Raw genomic sequence first — 21,591 nt, 5'->3', positions numbered from 1 at the left:
TCGGAGATCATCATAGGTGGAGGATGAGATTGAACATTCAAATGACATTTGATATTCGAAACACTACTATATTCATGTCAAATTAACATATCACCCTAAAAATGTCATATTTGGAGAGCAGGGTGAAAGAGCAGGGAGAAATTACTCACCATGAAGGAAGAAACAGTATATGCAACCCTGACATTATTACTGAAGGACATTATTAAATTATTGTAGTGATTTTTTTCTTGCTATATTATGAGAAAATTGCACCTTGAGTGTCTTTTCCTTAACATTATATAACAATAAAAAACAAGTTTGGATGGTCACAAAGCAACCATGCTATTGATGATGGTGGCGATTCACATGTATAAATAAGGTATTGTGGGTCGAGTTAATCGCTTACAGCCATACCACCCTGAACACGCCCGATCTCGTCTGATCTCGGAAGCTAAGCAGGGTCGGGCCTGGTTAGTACTTGGATGGGAGACCGCCTGGGAATACCAGGTGCTGTAAGCTTTTAACAATTTTCTTTGCAACCAGCAGAGGGGACTGTTGCTGCTGCTTTAAAGGAGAAGCACCTTTGAAAGAGCACGAAAGACTCAGCATCAAAGAAAACCAGGCTATGGAACACACACACATCATCACTGAAGGAAAAGAGTGAACATTTAAATGACTTTTGATAGTCGAAACACTACTTTATTCATGCACTAGTAACCTATCACTCTCAAAATGTCCTATTTGGAGAGAATGATGAAAGAGCGGGGAGTTTACTCACCATCAAGGAAGAAACAGTATATGAAACCCTCACAGTCTTACTGATGGAAATTGTCATGATTTTGTTTCTTGCAATAATATGATAAAATTGCACCTTCAGATTCTTTTCATTTAAGATAAACAACAACAAAAGATGAGTTTCAATGGACACAAAATAAAAGGAAAGTGTTGGTTATGGTTATGATTCTCTGTATTGCCATCAGAGCTTGGTGTTGCTCCTGCTTCAGAGGAGACACATTTTTGAATGAGCAGGAAAGACTGGCAATCAAAGCAAGAAAGGATATTCAGTCGGAGATCATCATAGGTGGAGGATGAGATTGAACATTCAAATGACATTTGATATTCGAAACACTACTATATTCATGTCAAATTAACATATCACCCTAAAAATTTCATATTTGGAGAGCAGGGTGAAAGAGCAGGGAGAAATTACTCACCATGAAGGAAGAAACAGTATATGAAACCCTGACATTATTACTGAAGGACATTATTAAATTATTGTAGTGATTTTTTTCTTGCTATATTATGAGAAAATTGCACCTTGAGTGTCTTTTCCTTAACATTATATAACAATAAAAAACAAGTTTGGATGGTCACAAAGCAACCATGCTATTGATGATGGTGGCGATTCACATGTATAAATAAGGTATTGTGGGTCGAGTTAATCGCTTACGGCCATACCACCCTGAACTCGCCCGATCTCGTCCGATCTCGGAAGCTAAGCAGGGTTGGGCCTGGTTAGTACTTGGATGGGAGACCGCCTGGGAATACCAGGTGCTGTAAGCTTTTAACAATTTTCTTTGCAACCAGCAGAGGGGACTGTTGCTGCTGCTTTAAAGGAGAAGCACCTTTGAAAGAGCACGAAAGACTCAGCATCAAAGAAAACCAGGCTATGGAACACACACACATCATCACTGAAGGAAAAGAGTGAACATTTAAATGACTTTTGATAGTCGAAACACTACTTTATTCATGCACTAGTAACCTATCACTCTCAAAATGTCCTATTTGGAGAGAAGGATGAAAGAGCGGGGAGTTTACTCACCATCAAGGAAGAAACAGTATATGAAACCCTCACAGTCTTACTGATGGAAATTGTCATGATTTTGTTTCTTGCATAATATGATAAAATTGCACCTTCAGATTCTTTTCATTTAACATAAACAACAACAAAAGATGAGTTTCAATGGACACAAAATAAAAGGAAAGTGTTGGTTATGGTTATGATTCTCTGTATTGCCATCAGAGCTTGGTGTTGCTCCTGCTTCAGAGGAGACACATTTTTGAATGAGCAGGAAAGACTGGCAATCAAAGCAAGAAAGGATATTCAGTCGGAGATCATCATAGGTGGAGGATGAGATTGAACATTCAAATGACATTTGATATTCGAAACACTACTATATTCATGTCAAATTAACATATCACCCTAAAAATGTCATATTTGGAGAGAAGGGTGAAAGAGCAGGGAGAAATTACTCACCATGAAGGAAGAGACAGTATATGAAACCCTGACATTATTACTGAAGGACATTATTAAATTATGGTAGTGATTTTTTTCTTGCTATATTATGAGAAAATTGCACCTTGAGTGTCTTTTCCTTAACATTATATAACAATAAAAAACAAGTTTGGATGGTCACAAAGCAACCATACTATTGATGATGGTGGTGATTCACATGTATAAACAAGGTATTGTGGGTCGAGTTAATCGCTTACGGCCATACCACCCTGAACACGCCCGATCTCGTCCGATCTCGGAAGCTAAGCAGGGTCGGGCCTGGTTAGTACTTGGATGGGAGACCGCCTGGGAATACCAGGTGCTGTAAGCTTTTAACAATTTTCTTTGCAACCAGCAGAGGGGACTGTTGCTGCTGCTTTAAAGGAGAAGCACCTTTGAAAGAGCACGAAAGACTCAGCATCAAAGAAAACCAGGCTATGGAACACACACACATCATCACTGAAGGAAAAGAGTGAACATTTAAATGACTTTTGATAGTCGAAACACTACTTTATTCATGCACTAGTAACCTATCACTCTCAAAAATGTCCTATTTGGAGAGAAGGATGAAAGAGCGGGGAGTTTACTCACCATCAAGGAAGAAACAGTATATGAAACCCTCACAGTCTTACTGATGGAAATTGTCATGATTTTGTTTCTTGCAATAATATGATAAAATTGCACCTTCAGATTCTTTTCATTTAACATAAACAACAACAAAAGATGAGTTTCAATGGACACAAAATAAAAGGAAAGTGTTGGTTATGGTTATGATTCTCTGTATTGCCATCAGAGCTTGGTGTTGCTCCTGCTTCAGAGGAGACACATTTTTGAATGAGCAGGAAAGACTGGCAATCAAAGCAAGAAAGGATATTCAGTCGGAGATCATCATAGGTGGAGGATGAGATTGAACATTCAAATGACATTTGATATTCGAAACACTACTATATTCATGTCAAATTAACATATCACCCTAAAAATGTCATATTTGGAGAGAAGGGTGAAAGAGCAGGGAGAAATTACTCACCATGAAGGAAGAGACAGTATATGAAACCCTGACATTATTACTGAAGGACATTATTAAATTATGGTAGTGATTTTTTTCTTGCTATATTATGAGAAAATTGCACCTTGAGTGTCTTTTCCTTAACATTATATAACAATAAAAAACAAGTTTGGATGGTCACAAAGCCACCATACTATTGATGATGGTGGTGATTCACATGTATAAATAAGGTATTGTGGGTCAGGTTAATCGCCTACGGCCATACCACCCTGAACACGCCCGATCTTGTCCGATCTCGGAAGCTAAGCAGGGTCGGGCCTGGTTAGTACTTGGATGGGAGACCGCCTGGGAATACCAGGTTCTGTAAGCTTTTAACAATTTTCTTTGCAACCAGCAGAGGGGACTGTTGCTGCTGCTTTAAAGGAGAAGCACCTTTGAAAGAGCACGAAAGACTCAGCATCAAAGAAAACCAGGCTATGGAACACACACACATCATCACTGAAGGAAAAGAGTGAACATTTAAATGACTTTTGATAGTCGAAACACTACTTTATTCATGCACTAGTAACCTATCACTCTCAAAAATGTCCTAATTGGAGAGAAGGATGAAAGAGCGGGGAGTTTACTCACCATCAAGGAAGAAACAGTATATGAAACCCTCACAGTCTTACTGATGGAAATTGTCATGATTTTGTTTCTTGCAATAATATGATAAAATTGCACCTTCAGATTCTTTTCATTTAACATAAACAACAACAAAAGATGAGTTTCAATGGACACAAAATAAAAGGAAAGTGTTGGTTATGGTTATGATTCTCTGTATTGCCATCAGAGCTTGGTGTTGCTCCTGCTTCAGAGGAGACACATTTTTGAATGAGCAGGAAAGACTGGCAATCAAAGCAAGAAAGGATATTCAGTCGGAGATCATCATAGGTGGAGGATGAGATTGAACATTCAAATGACATTTGATATTCGAAACACTACTATATTCATGTCAAATTAACATATCACCCTAAAAATGTCATATTTGGAGAGAAGGGTGAAAGAGCAGGGAGAAATTACTCACCATGAAGGAAGAGACAGTATATGAAACCCTGACATTATTACTGAAGGACATTATTAAATTATGGTAGTGATTTTTGTCTTGCTATATTATGAGAAAATTGCACCTTGAGTGTCTTTTCCTTAACATTATATAACAATAAAAAACAAGTTTGGATGGTCACAAAGCAACCATACTATTGATGATGGTGGTGATTCACATGTATAAATAAGGTATTGTGGGTCGAGTTAATCGCTTACGGCCATACCACCCTGAACACGCCCGATCTTGTCCGATCTCGGAAGCTAAGCAGGGTCGGGCCTGGTTAGTACTTGGATGGGAGACCGCCTGGGAATACCAGGTGCTGTAAGCTTTTAACAATTTTCTTTGCAACCAGCAGAGGGGACTGTTGCTGCTGCTTTAAAGGAGAAGCACCTTTGAAAGAGCACGAAAGACTCAGCATCAAAGAAAACCAGGCTATGGAACACACACACATCATCACTGAAGGAAAAGAGTGAACATTTAAATGACTTTTGATAGTCGAAACACTACTTTATTCATGCACTAGTAACCTATCACTCTCAAAAATGTCCTATTTGGAGAGAAGGATGAAAGAGCGGGGAGTTTACTCACCATCAAGGAAGAAACAGTATATGAAACCCTCACAGTCTTACTGATGGAAATTGTCATGATTTTGTTTCTTGCAATAATATGATAAAATTGCACCTTCAGATTCTTTTCATTTAACATAAACAACAACAAAAGATGAGTTTCAATGGACACAAAATAAAAGGAAAGTGTTGGTTATGGTTATGATTCTCTGTATTGCCATCAGAGCTTGGTGTTGCTCCTGCTTCAGAGGAGACACATTTTTGAATGAGCAGGAAAGACTGGCAATCAAAGCAAGAAAGGATATTCAGTCGGAGATCATCATAGGTGGAGGATGAGATTGAACATTCAAATGACATTTGATATTCGAAACACTACTATATTCCTGTCAAATTAACATATCACCCTAAAAATGTCATATTTGGAGAGAAGGGTGAAAGAGCAGGGAGAAATTACTCACCATGAAGGAAGAGACAGTATATGAAACCCTGACATTATTACTGAAGGACATTATTAAATTATGGTAGTGATTTTTGTCTTGCTATATTATGAGAAAATTGCACCTTGAGTGTCTTTTCCTTAACATTATATAACAATAAAAAACAAGTTTGGATGGTCACAAAGCAACCATACTATTGATGATGGTGGTGATTCACATGTATAAATAAGGTATTGTGGGTCGAGTTAATCGCTTACGGCCATACCACCCTGAACACGCCCGATCTCGTCCGATCTCGGAAGCTAAGCAGGGTCGGGCCTGGTTAGTACTTGGATGGGAGACCGCCTGGGAATACCAGGTGCTGTAAGCTTTTAACAATTTTCTTTGCAACCAGCAGAGGGGACTGTTGCTGCTGCTTTAAAGGAGAAGCACCTTTGAAAGAGCACGAAAGACTCAGCATCAAAGAAAACCAGGCTATGGAACACACACACATCATCACTGAAGGAAAAGAGTGAACATTTAAATGACTTTTGATAGTCGAAACACTACTTTATTCATGCACTAGTAACCTATCACTCTCAAAAATGTCCTAATTGGAGAGAAGGATGAAAGAGCGGGGAGTTTACTCACCATCAAGGAAGAAACAGTATATGAAACCCTCACAGTCTTACTGATGGAAATTGTCATGATTTTGTTTCTTGCAATAATATGATAAAATTGCACCTTCAGATTCTTTTCATTTAACATAAACAACAACAAAAGATGAGTTTCAATGGACACAAAATAAAAGGAAAGTGTTGGTTATGGTTATGATTCTCTGTATTGCCATCAGAGCTTGGTGTTGCTCCTGCTTCAGAGGAGACACATTTTTGAATGAGCAGGAAAGACTGGCAATCAAAGCAAGAAAGGATATTCAGTCGGAGATCATCATAGGTGGAGGATGAGATTGAACATTCAAATGACATTTGATATTCGAAACACTACTATATTCATGTCAAATTAACATATCACCCTAAAAATGTCATATTTGGAGAGAAGGGTGAAAGAGCAGGGAGAAATTACTCACCATGAAGGAAGAGACAGTATATGAAACCCTGACATTATTACTGAAGGACATTATTAAATTATGGTAGTGATTTTTGTCTTGCTATATCATGAGAAAATTGCACCTTGAGTGTCTTTTCCTTAACATTATATAACAATAAAAAACAAGTTTGGATGGTCACAAAGCAACCATACTATTGATGATGGTGGTGATTCACATGTATAAATAAGGTATTGTGGGTCGAGTTAATCGCTTACGGCCATACCACCCTGAACACGCCCGATCTTGTCCGATCTCGGAAGCTAAGCAGGGTCGGGCCTGGTTAGTACTTGGATGGGAGACCGCCTGGGAATACCAGGTGCTGTAAGCTTTTAACAATTTTCTTTGCAACCAGCAGAGGGGACTGTTGCTGCTGCTTTAAAGGAGAAGCACCTTTGAAAGAGCACGAAAGACTCAGCATCAAAGAAAACCAGGCTATGGAACACACACACATCATCACTGAAGGAAAAGAGTGAACATTTAAATGACTTTTGATAGTCGAAACACTACTTTATTCATGCACTAGTAACCTATCACTCTCAAAAATGTCCTATTTGGAGAGAAGGATGAAAGAGCGGGGAGTTTACTCACCATCAAGGAAGAAACAGTATATGAAACCCTCACAGTCTTACTGATGGAAATTGTCATGATTTTGTTTCTTGCAATAATATGATAAAATTGCACCTTCAGATTCTTTTCATTTAACATAAACAACAACAAAAGATGAGTTTCAATGGACACAAAATAAAAGGAAAGTGTTGGTTATGGTTATGATTCTCTGTATTGCCATCAGAGCTTGGTGTTGCTCCTGCTTCAGAGGAGACACATTTTGAATGAGCAGGAAAGACTGGCAATCAAAGCAAGAAAGGATATTCAGTCGGAGATCATCATAGGTGGAGGATGAGATTGAACATTCAAATGACATTTGATATTCGAAACACTACTATATTCCTGTCAAATTAACATATCACCCTAAAAATGTCATATTTGGAGAGAAGGGTGAAAGAGCAGGGAGAAATTACTCACCATGAAGGAAGAGACAGTATATGAAACCCTGACATTATTACTGAAGGACATTATTAAATTATGGTAGTGATTTTTGTCTTGCTATATTATGAGAAAATTGCACCTTGAGTGTCTTTTCCTTAACATTATATAACAATAAAAAACAAGTTTGGATGGTCACAAAGCAACCATACTATTGATGATGGTGGTGATTCACATGTATAAATAAGGTATTGTGGGTCGAGTTAATCGCTTACGGCCATACCACCCTGAACACGCCCGATCTCGTCCGATCTCGGAAGCTAAGCAGGGTCGGGCCTGGTTAGTACTTGGATGGGAGACCGCCTGGGAATACCAGGTGCTGTAAGCTTTTAACAATTTTCTTTGCAACCAGCAGAGGGGACTGTTGCTGCTGCTTTAAAGGAGAAGCACCTTTGAAAGAGCACGAAAGACTCAGCATCAAAGAAAACCAGGCTATGGAACACACACACATCATCACTGAAGGAAAAGAGTGAACATTTAAATGACTTTTGATAGTCGAAACACTACTTTATTCATGCACTAGTAACCTATCACTCTCAAAAATGTCCTATTTGGAGAGAAGGATGAAAGAGCGGGGAGTTTACTCACCATCAAGGAAGAAACAGTATATGAAACCCTCACAGTCTTACTGATGGAAATTGTCATGATTTTGTTTCTTGCAATAATATGATAAAATTGCACCTTCAGATTCTTTTCATTTAACATAAACAACAACAACAAAAGATGAGTTTCAATGGACACAAAATAAAAGGAAAGTGTTGGTTATGGTTATGATTCTCTGTATTGCCATCAGAGCTTGGTGTTGGTCCTGCTTCAGAGGAGACACATTTTTGAATGAGCAGGAAAGACTGGCAATCAAAGCAAGAAAGGATATTCAGTCGGAGATCATCATAGGTGGAGGATGAGATTGAACATTCAAATGACATTTGATATTCGAAACACTACTATATTCATGTCAAATTAACATATCACCCTAAAAATGTCATATTTGGAGAGAAGGGTGAAAGAGCAGGGAGAAATTACTCACCATGAAGGAAGAAACAGTATATGAAACCCTGACATTATTACTGAAGGACATTATTAAATTATGGTAGTGATTTTTTTCTTGCTATATTATGAGAAAATTGCACCTTGAGTGTCTTTTCCTTAACATTATATAACAATAAAAAACAAGTTTGGATGGTCACAAAGCAACCATGCTATTGATGATGGTGGTGATTCACATGTTTAAATAAGGTATTGTGGGTCGAGTTAATTGCTTACGGCCATACCACCCTGAACACGCCCGATCTCGTCCGATCTCGAAAGCTAAGCAGGGTCGGGCCTGGTTAGTACTTGGATGGGAGACCGCCTGGGAATACCAGGTGCTGTAAGCTTTTAACAATTTTCTTTGCAACCAGCAGAGGGGACTGTTGCTGCTGCTTTAAAGGAGAAGCACCTTTGAAAGAGCACGAAAGACTCAGCATCAAAGAAAACCAGGCTATGGAACACACACACATCATCACTGAAGGAAAAGAGTGAACATTTAAATGACTTTTGATAGTCGAAACACTACTTTATTCATGCACTAGTAACCTATCACTCTCAAAATGTCCTATTTGGAGAGAAGGATGAAAGAGCGGGGAGTTTACTCACCATCAAGAAAGAAACAGTATATGAAACCCTCACAGTCTTACTGATGGAAATTGTCATGATTTTGTTTCTTGCAATAATATGATACAATTGCACCTTCAGATTCTTTTCATTTAACATAAACAACAACAAAAGATGAGTTTCAATGGACACAAAATAAAAGGAAAGTGTTGGTTATGGTTATGATTCTCTGTATTGCCATCAGAGCTTGGTGTTGCTCCTGCTTCAGAGGAGACACATTTTTGAATGAGCAGGAAAGACTGGCAATCAAAGCAAGAAAGGATATTCAGTCGGAGATCATCATAGGTGGAGGATGAGATTGAACATTCAAATGACATTTGATATTCGAAACACTACTATATTCATGTCAAATTAACATATCACCCTAAAAATGTCATATTTGGAGAGAAGGGTGAAAGAGCAGGGAGAAATTACTCACCATGAAGGAAGAAACAGTATATGAAACCCTGACATTATTACTGAAGGACATTATTAAATTATGGTAGTGATTTTTTTCTTGCTATATTATGAGAAAATTGCACCTTGAGTGTCTTTTCCTTAACATTATATAACAATAAAAAACAAGATTGGATGGTCACAAAGCAACCATACGATTGATGATGGTGGTGATTCACATGTTTAAATAAGGTATTGTGGGTCGAGTTAATCGCTTACGGCCATACCACCCTGAACACGCCTGATCTCGTCCGATCTCGGAAGCTAAGCAGGGTCGGGCCTGGTTAGTACTTGGATGGGAGACCGCCTGGGAATACCAGGTACTGTAAGATTTTAACAATTTTCTTTGCAACCAGCAGAGGGGACTGTTGCTGCTGCTTTAAAGGAGAAGCACCTTTGAAAGAGCACGAAAGACTCAGCATCAAAGAAAACCAGGCTATGGAACACACACACATCATCACTGAAGGAAAAGAGTGAACATTTAAATGACTTTTGATAGTCGAAACACTACTTTATTCATGCACTAGTAACCTATCACTCTCAAAATGTCCTATTTGGAGAGAAGGATGAAAGAGCGGGGAGTTTACTCACCATCAAGAAAGAAACAGTATATGAAACCCTCACAGTCTTACTGATGGAAATTGTCATGATTTTGTTTCTTGCAATAATATGATACAATTGCACCTTCAGATTCTTTTCATTTAACATAAACAACAACAAAAGATGAGTTTCAATGGACACAAAATAAAAGGAAAGTGTTGGTTATGGTTATGATTCTCTGTATTGCCATCAGAGCTTGGTGTTGCTCCTGCTTCAGAGGAGACACATTTTGGAAAGAGCAGGAAAGACTGGCAATCAAAGCAAGAAAGGATATTCAGCCCGGAGATCATCATAGGTGGAGGATGAGAGTGAACATTCAAATGACATTTGATATTCGAAACACTACTTTATTCATGCCCTCATAGATATATATAAAGTGTAGATGTCTCGGCCAACGGAGTCGAACATCCACACATGGCGGCCATCTTGCCACAGGCAGCTTGCCCACCCATAACATTGTGTTGTCGTGGTACGTACTTTTTAAATAACCATAACTTGCTAAATTCTCAGCCGATTTTTAAACGGTGCAGTTATGACACTGCATACTTATGAATAATTATTTTATTTTCTAAAAAATAGAATAATGTTCTATATAGGTACAAGATTTCCCTTTACAAATATACATCAAGATTTTTTTTTTTCTATTAATTTTTTTTTTTTAATTTAAAAAGTACATGTACAACTACCAGTTCAGCAGGGTGACAGCCGCAGGGATGAAGCTGTTCCTGAACCTGCTGGTCCGGGAACAGAGGACCCTGTAGCGCTTCCCAGAAGGGAGGAGGGCAAACAGTCTGTGGCTGGGGTGTGAGCTGTCCTTGACGATGCTGCGCGCTCTTCGCAGAAATCTCTTGCTCTGGACAGCTGCAATGGTGGGGAGTGAGGAACCAGTGATGCGTTGGGCAGTTTTCACCACCCTCTGCAGTGACTTCCGGTCCGCAACAGAGCAGCTGCCATACCACACTGAGATGCAGTTGGTGAGGATGCTCTCGATGGTGCAGCGGTAGAAATTCACCAGAATCTGAGGAGACAGATGAGCCGTCCTCAGTCTCCTCAGGAAGAAGAGACGCTGGTGAGCTTTTTTGACCAGGGTTGAGGTGTTGAGGGTCCAAGAGAGGTCCTCAGAGATGTGGACACCCAGGAACTTGAAGCCGGTGACACGCTCGACCTCCGTCCCATTGATATGGATGGGGGTGCGTGTGCCGCCTTTCTTCCTGTGGTCCACGATGAGCTCTTTGGTCTTCTTGGTTTTGAGAGCCAGGTTGTTGTCAGTGCACCACGCTGCCAGGTGCTGGACCTCTTCTCTGTAGGCCGACTCATCGTTGTTGCTGATGAGGCCAATCACCGTAGTATCGTCTGCAAACTTGACAAAAGTATTAGTTACATGTACAGGTATGCAGTCATACATGAATAGTGAGTAGAGGAGAGGACTTAGCACACAGCTGTTGTGCAATAGTAGGAGTAGAATTGACGTTGGCTAATTGTTAATAATCATGAAATATGATTATTAAAATAACAATTATTTATTAAAAATAATCAAAAATGATAAAGCTATTAATTAAGAACAGTAACACATTTAATTAGAAATGATACGGTTATCCATTAATAATAGTTAAAATAATTAATGAAAACAATAAAATTGTCAATTAAGAATATTACAAATCTGTAATCATTGCTTATTGTCGCGGGGCACCACCCTGGTTACAGGGACCAACGAGTCAATCTATAAAATATCAGTCTCAATGATATAAGTTATATTAATAATCTCAATATTTAGTATTAATGATTACATAATAAACAATGAAGGGTTTTAAGTTCGAGCACAGGCAATCATAATCCAGCTGCAATCACATACATATGCACAAATAATCACAGACTACAGATACTTTAATTACAAAAGCATTTATTAAAAAAGGGAAATAAAGTTATAATGTTATTCAATGATTCATCATTTTAACAAGCTCCGATATTTCAAAGATAAACACAGCAGCAGCACTTATCACAATTCAGAAAATACATGTAAAACCGGCGGTCTACCTATGTATGTCTGTCTCGGTGTGTGTGTGTCTGTGTCAAAGTGTCTCTCTGTGTGCGTGTGTCTATGTGTGTGCATGTGAAATAAAGTTAGTGTTATTTAATGATTCATCATTTTAACAAACTCCCATATTTCAAAGATAACAGCAGCAGCTTATCACAATTTAGAAAACACATGTATTCATCTATGTGTATCTGTGTGTGTGTGTATCTGTCCGTGTCTATCAATGTGTCTCTGTGTCTGTGTGTGTGTGTGTGTGAGTGTGTGTGATAGAGAGAGAGAGAGAGAGAGAGAAAGAAGAGGGGGCGTGGCGATGGCGCAGTCACGTCACAACCAAGATGGCGGCCGATCATGATTCGTGGAATCAAGGCCTAAAAACTCTCAAAATGGCGGATTGACTACAAAACAAGATGGCGGAGCCGTTATGAATTTAGAGCCAGAATGGGAGGAGAGGGAGAGAGGAGGCGTGGCAATAATAGACTAAAAATGGTGGTTTAACTTGCGTTCTTCAAAATGGAGTCTATGTTAATGACACCATGTGGCCAGAGCTCACACTGGTGGTCGTCACATGAATTACACAAAGGGATTTTCAGACAAAGGGAATTCTTTGTCTCTACTTTGGCGTTCGGCCTCATGGCTTCCAGATGTGTCCAGCCTCTCTGAATATAGATTTAACTATGTTACATGAACTGTATTCTAAATACAGATCGGATGTGTGTATAGGTCGGTTTAGAAGGAGAGAGAGAGAGAGAGAGAGAGAGAGAGAGAATACAAGGAGAGAGCAAAGCTCTTAAAAGCACCGTCAGAGACGAGTTACATTTACTTTACCACTCAGCACCCAAGTGGCGTTGTGTGCTGAGGTTTGACTGGTAAAGTATCTTTAAAGTTGTTCAAACGGTCACAATGAGCTGGAGACGCTGCTCACGGCGCTTAAAAACTATGGCACAAGGCCGTAACCGGAAACCGGAAGTGGCGAATAGCCGCTAAAACACTGGAGACTCGGCGGTCTCATACAAAACAAATACATTCAAGTATTAAAACAATACGCTACGTATTAGATTAACATCTGCCCAGACAATAAAGCCTCTTAATGTGACCTTCACGGTGTTGCATGCACGTGTCGCGCGGATATTTCGGATGTCCAGTGAATAATCGTGGCCGCTCAAGCTCTGTTGCGCTGGTTCCTCTGTCGCAGCGGCGTCGGCTGGGCCGAATAGGAGCAGATTCGTCTTGCTCCTCAACGGGATGAACATCGTCCTTCTTCTTCAGGGATGTGGAGGTCGTGCTCCTCAGCGGAATGAATCTCGCGCTTCTGCAGGGGACGGCTGTGGAAGCCGTTTGTAGATCGTTGGGAAAAGAAAGTAAAGTCCGTGGGACAAGTGAAACAGTCTGAGATTGTTCCGCGTGCAATTTCCTGTTTGGTCTTTTCAAGTTAAAACAGCAAAAGTCCTTTTGAAAATAAAAACGTTGACTGAGATAAAAGACAATGAAGGAAATGAAAGAAAATAACTCTGGTTGCCCCCTTTAGCAACTAAATCATCTGGAAAGACCCGGAGGGGTCTCTTGACGTCTTCAGAGCAGGAAAATGGCTGATAAACTAAAAGTTAAGGTTGCCCCCTTTAGCAACTAAATCAGCTGGGAGGACCCGGAGGGGTCTGTTGACGTCTTCAGAGCAGGGAAAATGGCAGAGATTATTGATGTCTCAGTGGTTTTATTCTACCTGAGAGGTTCTGCCTCCTTGAGGTGCTGGTCATGGGATGATGCTGGCTTTTAGCCAATTGAGTGTCAGAGGTCAAAGGAGAGTGGGAGCGGCCAGGAGCAGAGCAGGGGTTTCTGGGGAGACCCCAGGGATTAAGATTACACCAGAAGATACAATCTCCGTGCTGGATCTTAGAGGGAGACTTTAGCTGGCTTCATCTTGGCTCAAAGGCCACGCTTTTACGACCCATTGTGTGTGGATCCCACCACATGGTTAGTTCTATAGGGACTCTTGCCCAACATAGCCCTGTGACTCTACAGTGTTTAGGATGAGGGTTGAGGAGGTGTGGTTCTCTAACCTAACAGACTGGGGTCTGTTGGATAGGAAGTCCAGTATCCAGTTGCAGAGGGAAGACTTGATGCCTAGGTCAACGAGTTTTGTGATCAGTTTGGAGGGGATGATCGTGTTGAAAGCTGAACTGAAGTCTATGAACAGCATTCTTACATAAGAGTTGTTATTGTCCAGGTGAGAAAGTGCGGAGTGTAGTGCCGTGGAGATGGCATCCTCCGTACTCCTGTTCTGGCGGTAGGTGAATTGGAAGGGGTCCAGTGTGGGTGGTAAACAGGTTTTGACGTGAGCCTGGACCATCCTCTCGAAGCACTTCATAATGGTGGGGGTGAGTGCAACAGGGCGGAAGTCGTTGAGGCTTGCTGCAGTGGAGTGTTTAGGCACCGGCACGATGGAGGTGGTTTTAAAGCAGGTGGGGACAGCTGCTTGGGCCAGTGACAGATTGAATATGTCAGTCAAGACCTCAGCTAGCTGTCCAGCACAGGCTCGAGCACACATTCGGAGATTAAGATTAAGATTAAGATGCATTTATTCATCCCAAAGACATGCACAGACATGCACACTCATGCAGGTAGGACAATTTAACCTCTACTTTTGACCCATCTGTCGAGGACACACAGAGTAGTGAGCGACCATGTATGGCGCCCGGGGAGCAGATGTTGGGGGAGTGAGGTGCCATGCTCAGGGGCACTAGACAGGGTAGGGATAATCCTCTTGGATTTTTGGACAGATAAATCCAGGTTCGTCTTTTGTTGTCTCTGTGCATTGATCTTGCTCAGTGCAGCACACACGTCGATAGAGGAGAGAGTGAGAGGCTGGTGGTCTGTAGTGAGTACAGCCTTGATGGTCGCCTCCTGGTTGTCACTGTCAAATCAAGCATAAAAGCTGTTAAGCTCGTCAGGGAATGAGGCATCGCTGTTTTTGGGGTAGGTGTTGGTGGGTTTGTAGTCAGTTAAAGCCTGGATGCCTTGTCACATATGTCTGGGGTCGGAGTTGTTCTTGAAGTGCTCCTCAATCCTTAGCGTGTGGCAGTGCTTGGCCTCTCTGTTCATCCATGGCTTCTGGTTAGGGAATGTAGTGATTTGTTTGAGGGTGGTGACACTGTTGATGTTGGTGTTGATGTGGTCCAGAACGGAAAAGGCATATTATTCGATGTCCATGTGGGAGTCCAGTGTGGCCTGAACAGAAAACGCCCTCCAGTCTGTGTGTTCGAACCGGAGCTGGAGTTCAGTGTCTGCTCCCTCTGGCCACACTCTAACTGTCCTCACTGTGGGTTTCACACACCTTTGATGAGTGGTGTGTATTTGGGGAGTAGAAACAAGGAGAGGTGGTCAGACTGTCCTAGATGGGGGAGGGGGACGGCTTTGTAAGCACCAGCCATTCTGGTGTAAACAGGGTCCAAAACTCTTGACTCCTCTCGTTGCACAGGAGACTTGTTGGTGGAATTTGGGGAGCACAGTCTTCAGGCTGGAGTGGTTAAAGTCCCCCGCAACAATAAAGGCTGCCTCCGGGTGTGAAGTCTGTCGTTTGCTAATGGCAGCATGCAGTTCTTTCATTGCCAGCTTAGCATTAGCATCGGGGGGGGATGTAGGCTGCAGTCACAACAGTCGATGTAAACTCTCTGGGCCGATAGAACAGCCTGCACTTAAACATGAGATATTCCAGGTTAGGAGAGCAGTGACTCTCAATGATGACAGTGTCCATGCACCAAGCTTTGTTCACATAGATGCACAGTCCCCCACCTCTGGTCTTACCGAAGTCATCAGCTGTTCTGTCCGCCCGGAGGAGGTAGTGCCCCGTTAGCTTGACGGCTCTATCGGGGACGCTGCTGTTGAGCCATGCTTCTGTGAAAATCATGATGTTGCAGTCCATAATCCATTTGTGTGTGATGATCCGCAGCCGCAGCTCATCCATTTTGTTGTGTTCCTCTCCGGGAGTGGCTACCACAACCACAAGATGGCTGCCGGAAAAAAATATCTCCCAGAATGCACTACTCAGACAGGTGTAAATGCTTCAGCCTACTGATTAAAGCTGGAGCTCAGGTGTGGGAGGGAGACAGAACAAAGTATTGAACTCACACATCAAGCAGGCTGAATCGTACTTGGCACAGACTTAGCTCGGCGTCTGGGGAACTTTGACTTTGCAACTACAGTTGGAAGGATTCAAGTAAGGAGAAACTTTATGGAGCCTATGTTTTGCCTTTGAAGAACTCTTATGTTTTGCTTCCTGAAAGACATTTTGTTATTGAATGAACCGGATTTTCGCTTGAAAGCACTTTTGCCTGCTATGTCCTGTTGTGACGCACTGCTCTACATCCTGCTTATTGGTAAAACCTCTCATGATACCACACTATGGACACCACAGTTGTGTTGCTGGACCACGTCATATTCTGGCTGATGTGTACTCCCAGGTATTTAAGAGTCTGAACTGCCATCACCCTCTCTCCATTGCTGCTGAAGTCCAGTATCACTTCTGTTTTGTTCGGGTTATGAGGTTGTTGTTGCAGCTCCAGCTCTCAAGGTTTTTCGACCTCTTTCCTGAAAGCTGACTAGGCTGACTCGTTGTTTTTGTAGCTCCTGCACATTGCCTTGGCTCTGCCCAAATTAAAAGCACAATGTTAGAAGTGGGATTCGATCCCACATCTCCAGAGGAGACTGCGACCTGAACGCTTGCAGCCGTCGGATCGTCCGGGGAAGTGTTTGAAATGATTGAGAATACGGACCCCATAGCCAATCTCGTTCATGTCTCAACATTCAGCGGCCAACCACTCAACATTTCTCTAAGATTTGACCATCACAAGGCTGAAATGTTGGAAATGTTTGAGACAGCAGCTATGGGCAGGGCTGCCTCTGGTGCGTGAGTCGCTGGGGAATGTGTGGGGGCGGTCCTAGAAGACATGCTGACCCGAGACACCCGCACCGGAGTTTACGCTACGCTAGCTTTATGTGAGCATGGTTCAACGCTAAAGCTACCAAGTCATTCATTTGAAACTACCGAAGTTACACATCAAAATGGTAAGAATTTACACATTTAATTGAGTTGCATGACTTGCCCTTAAGTACAGAAGTCCTTCCACCTGTCTTGTCATCTTGTCATATCCATTTATTTAGCTAAATGCGTTAAAATAAACTCTGTTGTCTGAAAGAGATTTCGCTGGTTATCATCGACGTATGGAGGGCCACCATTGCTATCTTAGTAAGTATTTTAGGTATAGGTTTTCCCAAGTCTATTAACAATATTAAAATCCATTCATGTCTAAAATAAAATTTGAAACCTCAATATTATTGATTCATGTAGCGCGGCTGTTTGAACTAATACCTTAAGGTTTGATTGTGTTCTCAATGTATATTCCTTGCTGTGTATAAACAGGCTCAAGACTCTCAGACACATGCTCAGGCTTCAGTGCCTGTCCTCAGCACCACAGCAGTGTGTGCCACTGTGTCAGTGAGTAATTTAACATTTAATTTCATACTATGGAGCATAAGCAGCGTCATTCATCATAATAAAATGCTAATGTTTATCCATTGTTTTGTTATTGCACAGACTGCTGACTCCGGGCCAGAGACTGAAACTCACCTGCCCCGTTTGTGTTCAGAGGGCTTGCCACCTGAAGACCAGAAATGGATTGTGAAGTCTCTGTTCAAGATGGGGCCAAAAGAAAAACTAGAGCCTCAAGACAAAATAAGGCTCTGGTACTTTCCACCACAGCCGAGCCGCCTTTACCATCAGGCTTCAGCTCCAGACGAAGGTGAAGGTGGTCTGTCCAAAACCTTGCCTCTGGACGGCACCAAATAACAGAGGGCACGCCGAGTCCTGGAGGTGGACAAGATGTATAATATGGTGACAGAGAAACTAAGCTGCAACAAATGTAGATCCAGCCACGTGTCTTGCAGTCAGACTGTCCTGACCCAACAGGTTTTGGCTCACAAGTCAGAATTTCGGGTCATCCTCACACAGAAGTGAGCAACGTCTCTCTTTTCTCTCTTGCCTTTTCAAGTAGAAATGCAGTATGTAAAATACAATTACTGATATATCTGTCTATGTTCAAGGTTTGCATGTGACATCCGGGAAATCCGAAATCTGCGGAAGAGAAGCCTGGGTAACAGCCCAACGCAGCTTTTAAAGAAGCTAATGGAGAACCACACAGAGGAGTGGATGAGTTGCGCATTGATGTACACCGACGAGTGTGTGGACTTCAGCGAGCGACCCGCACTGCTGCCCCTGTTTCCCGAGGCTCCAGAGCCAGCTGTTGTGCCGAGCTGTAAGTGGCTCCTGTCCGTTTACTGCCAGGACATTTTGACGAGGGTGGATGACATCATGGCCAGGATTACCTCCACATATGGCACAGTCCTCAAGATGGATTCCACCAGAAAGGTAAAAGAATCTTTTTCTCTCAAATCTGCTGATTATATTAAGATCAATAAGTAATTGATTAGTCCCTCAATGGCGAAATTTAGAATGTTACAGCAGCAGAAAGACACAAAAATAAGTAGCATGTAGTACTAGGGTGAGGGATATAAAGAAGGATATAGAAATATAGTACAGTGAATTTTGCACCGTTGAGAAGTGTTAAAGTGACAGTCCATAGTGAGGTTGCATGTAGTTTTACTAGGAGCAGAGTGGTTGTATAGCCTTATAGATATATTATTAACTACTGCCTGTATTTCTGAATCATGTTCACAGAGGTCCTCTACATTTTTTGTGCTTCAGATCACCAAGAAGCTCGCTGGAACAGCCAAAGGGACAGCACACTGGCTAACCTCTGTGGGTAATGAGTACAGTCAGGTACTCATCACTGTCATGACCACTCAGGAGGGAGCTGGCCTGGACTTGATGGCAGCGGGCTTGGTGAAGAGGTACCAGCAGGCCGGTGTGGATCCCCCTGTTGCCTTATATGTGGACTGTGGCTGCTGCACAGAGGCAGGAGAGACCAAGCTGAAGGCCAGATTCAGCGGGTGGCCGGACATTATTGTAAGGCTTGATATCTGGCACTTAATGCGCAGACTTGCCCTGGGATGCACAACAGATGCTCATCAGCTGTACCCAGGATTTATGTCTCGCCTTTCAGCGAGCATATTTGAGTGGGATGCAGCTGATTTAGCTTTGTTGCGAGAAGCAAAAAGGCAGCAGCTTCGGTCCCAGGGTCTGCCCTCCCTCACTGATGGCGACATAGAAAAACAACTCTCCAGGGAGGAGATGGCTCTCCACTGTCGGAGGAGGACCCGTGGTGAGGAGACCACCATTCGCCTGCTGGAGGAGCTGCTTGGGTTGCTGATGGGCAGCAGAGGTAATGACTCCAGTGGTGTTCCCCTGTTTGACCGAGAGAGGATGGAGCACATCTGGCGTGTCCAGAGAAAGCACGTCAAATGCATCCAGGACCCACCAGGTGTTGCTCTATACACCAAGACAGGGGAGCTCACAAGGGAGGTGTGCGGTTACCTGTGTACAGATGTGCCAGAGGCTCTACATCACTCGAGTCATTTCATCTACACCTCAACCGCTTCATACCAGGTTTGTGTCTGTCAGACATTTAAGTTTATATGCTGAAAAGTCCAAGAATATTTCATCGTTTGATATTTAATATATATTTAATGTGTACTTTTAGGGACGAGTGCCAACAGTCTCAACTTTCAGATATATCTCCTGCAAGGGCTTCACAGATGGAACCACGACCGGGGGGTTGCTGCTCTGTCCACTGGACAATCTTCTTTGCGCAGCTACTCCAGTGACCTGGTTCAGGCTCTCAACAACAATTATCAGAAGCTGTTTGGCAGGAAGGTGGTACCACAGTTCTGTCCACCCTCACGGTACACTGGTAAGCATTTGTGATTGCATTGGTAATTAACCTCAATTTTTAAACCCTTTTATTAACTGTATCAACTTTTGTAAACAATCGAATTTAATTCTGTTGTTTCAGGAGAGCTCATAGAGATGCAGTATCTGTTCCGGCAGACTAGTCAGGCACTGCAGGATATGCACCCTGATTCAGAGGAAGCCGCAACCCTGATAGAACAGCATGACGTGGAGGATGACATGGAGCTTGATGAGGATTTTGCTGACATCATGGAAGATCCCACTGTGTTGAACCTTGGGGTTCCTCAGGCTTCAGCATCTCAGACTCCTGATCCCTCTGCCATTTCTTCTCCTCTTCTCTCCCTGGTTCCTGACAGATCCACCCTGGCTCCTAGTATTCCACCCTGGCACCTGGCTCATCCTCTGTGGTTCCTGGTACATCCACCCTGGCTCCTAGTATTTCCACCCTGGCACCGAGCTCATCCTCTGTGGTTCCTGGTACATCCACCCTGGCACATCAACCCTGTCCTCTAGTTCCTCCTCTGAAGATGATATTCATGCTGAAGATGAAGATATGGTAAGTCTAGCTGTGTTTGTTTAAGAATATGCATGTAGATATGTGCATGCTTCTTCACTATTTTTGATTACACATATTAACATATTTTATCATTAAACCAAAAAAGTTTTGTGAGTGAAAGTTTTACACCCTATAAACTGTTAAATCTTTTTTACAGGCTGTTGATGACCAAAATCTCCCCGGATACCAGCATGTGGACAGACTTGCTGAGTATTTGGTGGTGCTTCAGGATCAGACGTCTCTTTGTCTCAGCAACCAACAGGCGAGTAGGATAGTGTCACTTTGGGACAATCTGAATCAAGGTGACAAGCAGCGGGCGGTTTATGCCGCACGACATCAGGAGAGACTTTTGAGTGGACGCTTCAGAACGCCAAAGACGCCCTCATAAACCCCTGGTGTGGAGAGTACCACCCGCTGCATGTTGGGTGCGAGTAGCACACCTGCCCAGTGGCCTGACTGCTGCCGGTTGGAAACCATGTTCATCAGACTCTGCAATATACACCAAAGCCCGGCAAAAAAGGGTAAGAGGGCTACTTCTCGGTGGTCCTTAATTTTGAGGGATTACCGCAAGATAAGGCAGCTTGTTGTCAGCAACTGCCGGGTGATGCAGGGTTCTGAAATTCAGCTGGTGGAGGTGAATCAGAGCACGCTCATCCAGTGGCATAATAACCGCCAGAAGAAACAGGAGCTCTCTCTGCTGCTCCAAGGCACTGCATTGCCTCCAGCCCTGGCAGAATCCTATGAGCCTCTTCAGGAGGCAAGATTGCTCCCTGCTGCACCCACGCCTGCCCGGAACGAACATCAATACCGGCTGCCGCAGAGTACAGCAGGTCAGGCCAAACAGAGGCAGACGGGATCTGGTCAGCTCCCTATCAACATAAGGCCAAAGGGACCAGTGAAGAGACAGTTATATGCAACCCCACCAGCCCCAGCACCAGGACCCATCATTACATCTCACATCTTCACACCATCC

General features: G+C 42.6%; 10 non-coding genes across 10 annotated transcripts; all 10 read left to right on the top strand.

The window, feature by feature from the left end:
* Positions 1-379: 379 nt before the first annotated feature.
* On the top strand, positions 380-498 carry LOC133957662 (5S ribosomal RNA). The gene has a single exon (XR_009921441.1). It is a non-coding gene; the product is annotated as a 5S ribosomal RNA (ribosomal RNA).
* A 925-nt stretch (positions 499-1,423) lies between these two features.
* LOC133957651 (5S ribosomal RNA) lies at positions 1,424-1,542 on the top strand. The gene has a single exon (XR_009921431.1). It is a non-coding gene; the product is annotated as a 5S ribosomal RNA (ribosomal RNA).
* A 924-nt stretch (positions 1,543-2,466) lies between these two features.
* On the top strand, positions 2,467-2,585 carry LOC133957520 (5S ribosomal RNA). The gene has a single exon (XR_009921308.1). It is a non-coding gene; the product is annotated as a 5S ribosomal RNA (ribosomal RNA).
* Positions 2,586-3,511: 926 nt separating this feature from the next.
* LOC133957869 (5S ribosomal RNA) lies at positions 3,512-3,630 on the top strand. The gene has a single exon (XR_009921636.1). It is a non-coding gene; the product is annotated as a 5S ribosomal RNA (ribosomal RNA).
* A 926-nt stretch (positions 3,631-4,556) lies between these two features.
* On the top strand, positions 4,557-4,675 carry LOC133957739 (5S ribosomal RNA). The gene has a single exon (XR_009921514.1). It is a non-coding gene; the product is annotated as a 5S ribosomal RNA (ribosomal RNA).
* A 926-nt stretch (positions 4,676-5,601) lies between these two features.
* Positions 5,602-5,720, top strand: LOC133957508 (5S ribosomal RNA). The gene has a single exon (XR_009921297.1). It is a non-coding gene; the product is annotated as a 5S ribosomal RNA (ribosomal RNA).
* Positions 5,721-6,646: 926 nt separating this feature from the next.
* Positions 6,647-6,765, top strand: LOC133957738 (5S ribosomal RNA). The gene has a single exon (XR_009921513.1). It is a non-coding gene; the product is annotated as a 5S ribosomal RNA (ribosomal RNA).
* Positions 6,766-7,690: 925 nt separating this feature from the next.
* On the top strand, positions 7,691-7,809 carry LOC133957497 (5S ribosomal RNA). The gene has a single exon (XR_009921286.1). It is a non-coding gene; the product is annotated as a 5S ribosomal RNA (ribosomal RNA).
* A 929-nt stretch (positions 7,810-8,738) lies between these two features.
* On the top strand, positions 8,739-8,857 carry LOC133957714 (5S ribosomal RNA). The gene has a single exon (XR_009921490.1). It is a non-coding gene; the product is annotated as a 5S ribosomal RNA (ribosomal RNA).
* Positions 8,858-9,782: 925 nt separating this feature from the next.
* LOC133957848 (5S ribosomal RNA) lies at positions 9,783-9,901 on the top strand. The gene has a single exon (XR_009921616.1). It is a non-coding gene; the product is annotated as a 5S ribosomal RNA (ribosomal RNA).
* Positions 9,902-21,591: the final 11,690 nt, after the last annotated feature.

This window comes from Platichthys flesus, chromosome 7, assembly GCF_949316205.1.
Source record: "Platichthys flesus chromosome 7, fPlaFle2.1, whole genome shotgun sequence".
Classification (NCBI taxonomy): domain Eukaryota; kingdom Metazoa; phylum Chordata; class Actinopteri; order Pleuronectiformes; family Pleuronectidae; genus Platichthys; species Platichthys flesus.
Note: the sequence above shows the minus strand (reverse complement) of the source record. Positions and strands in the feature narration are given on the sequence as shown.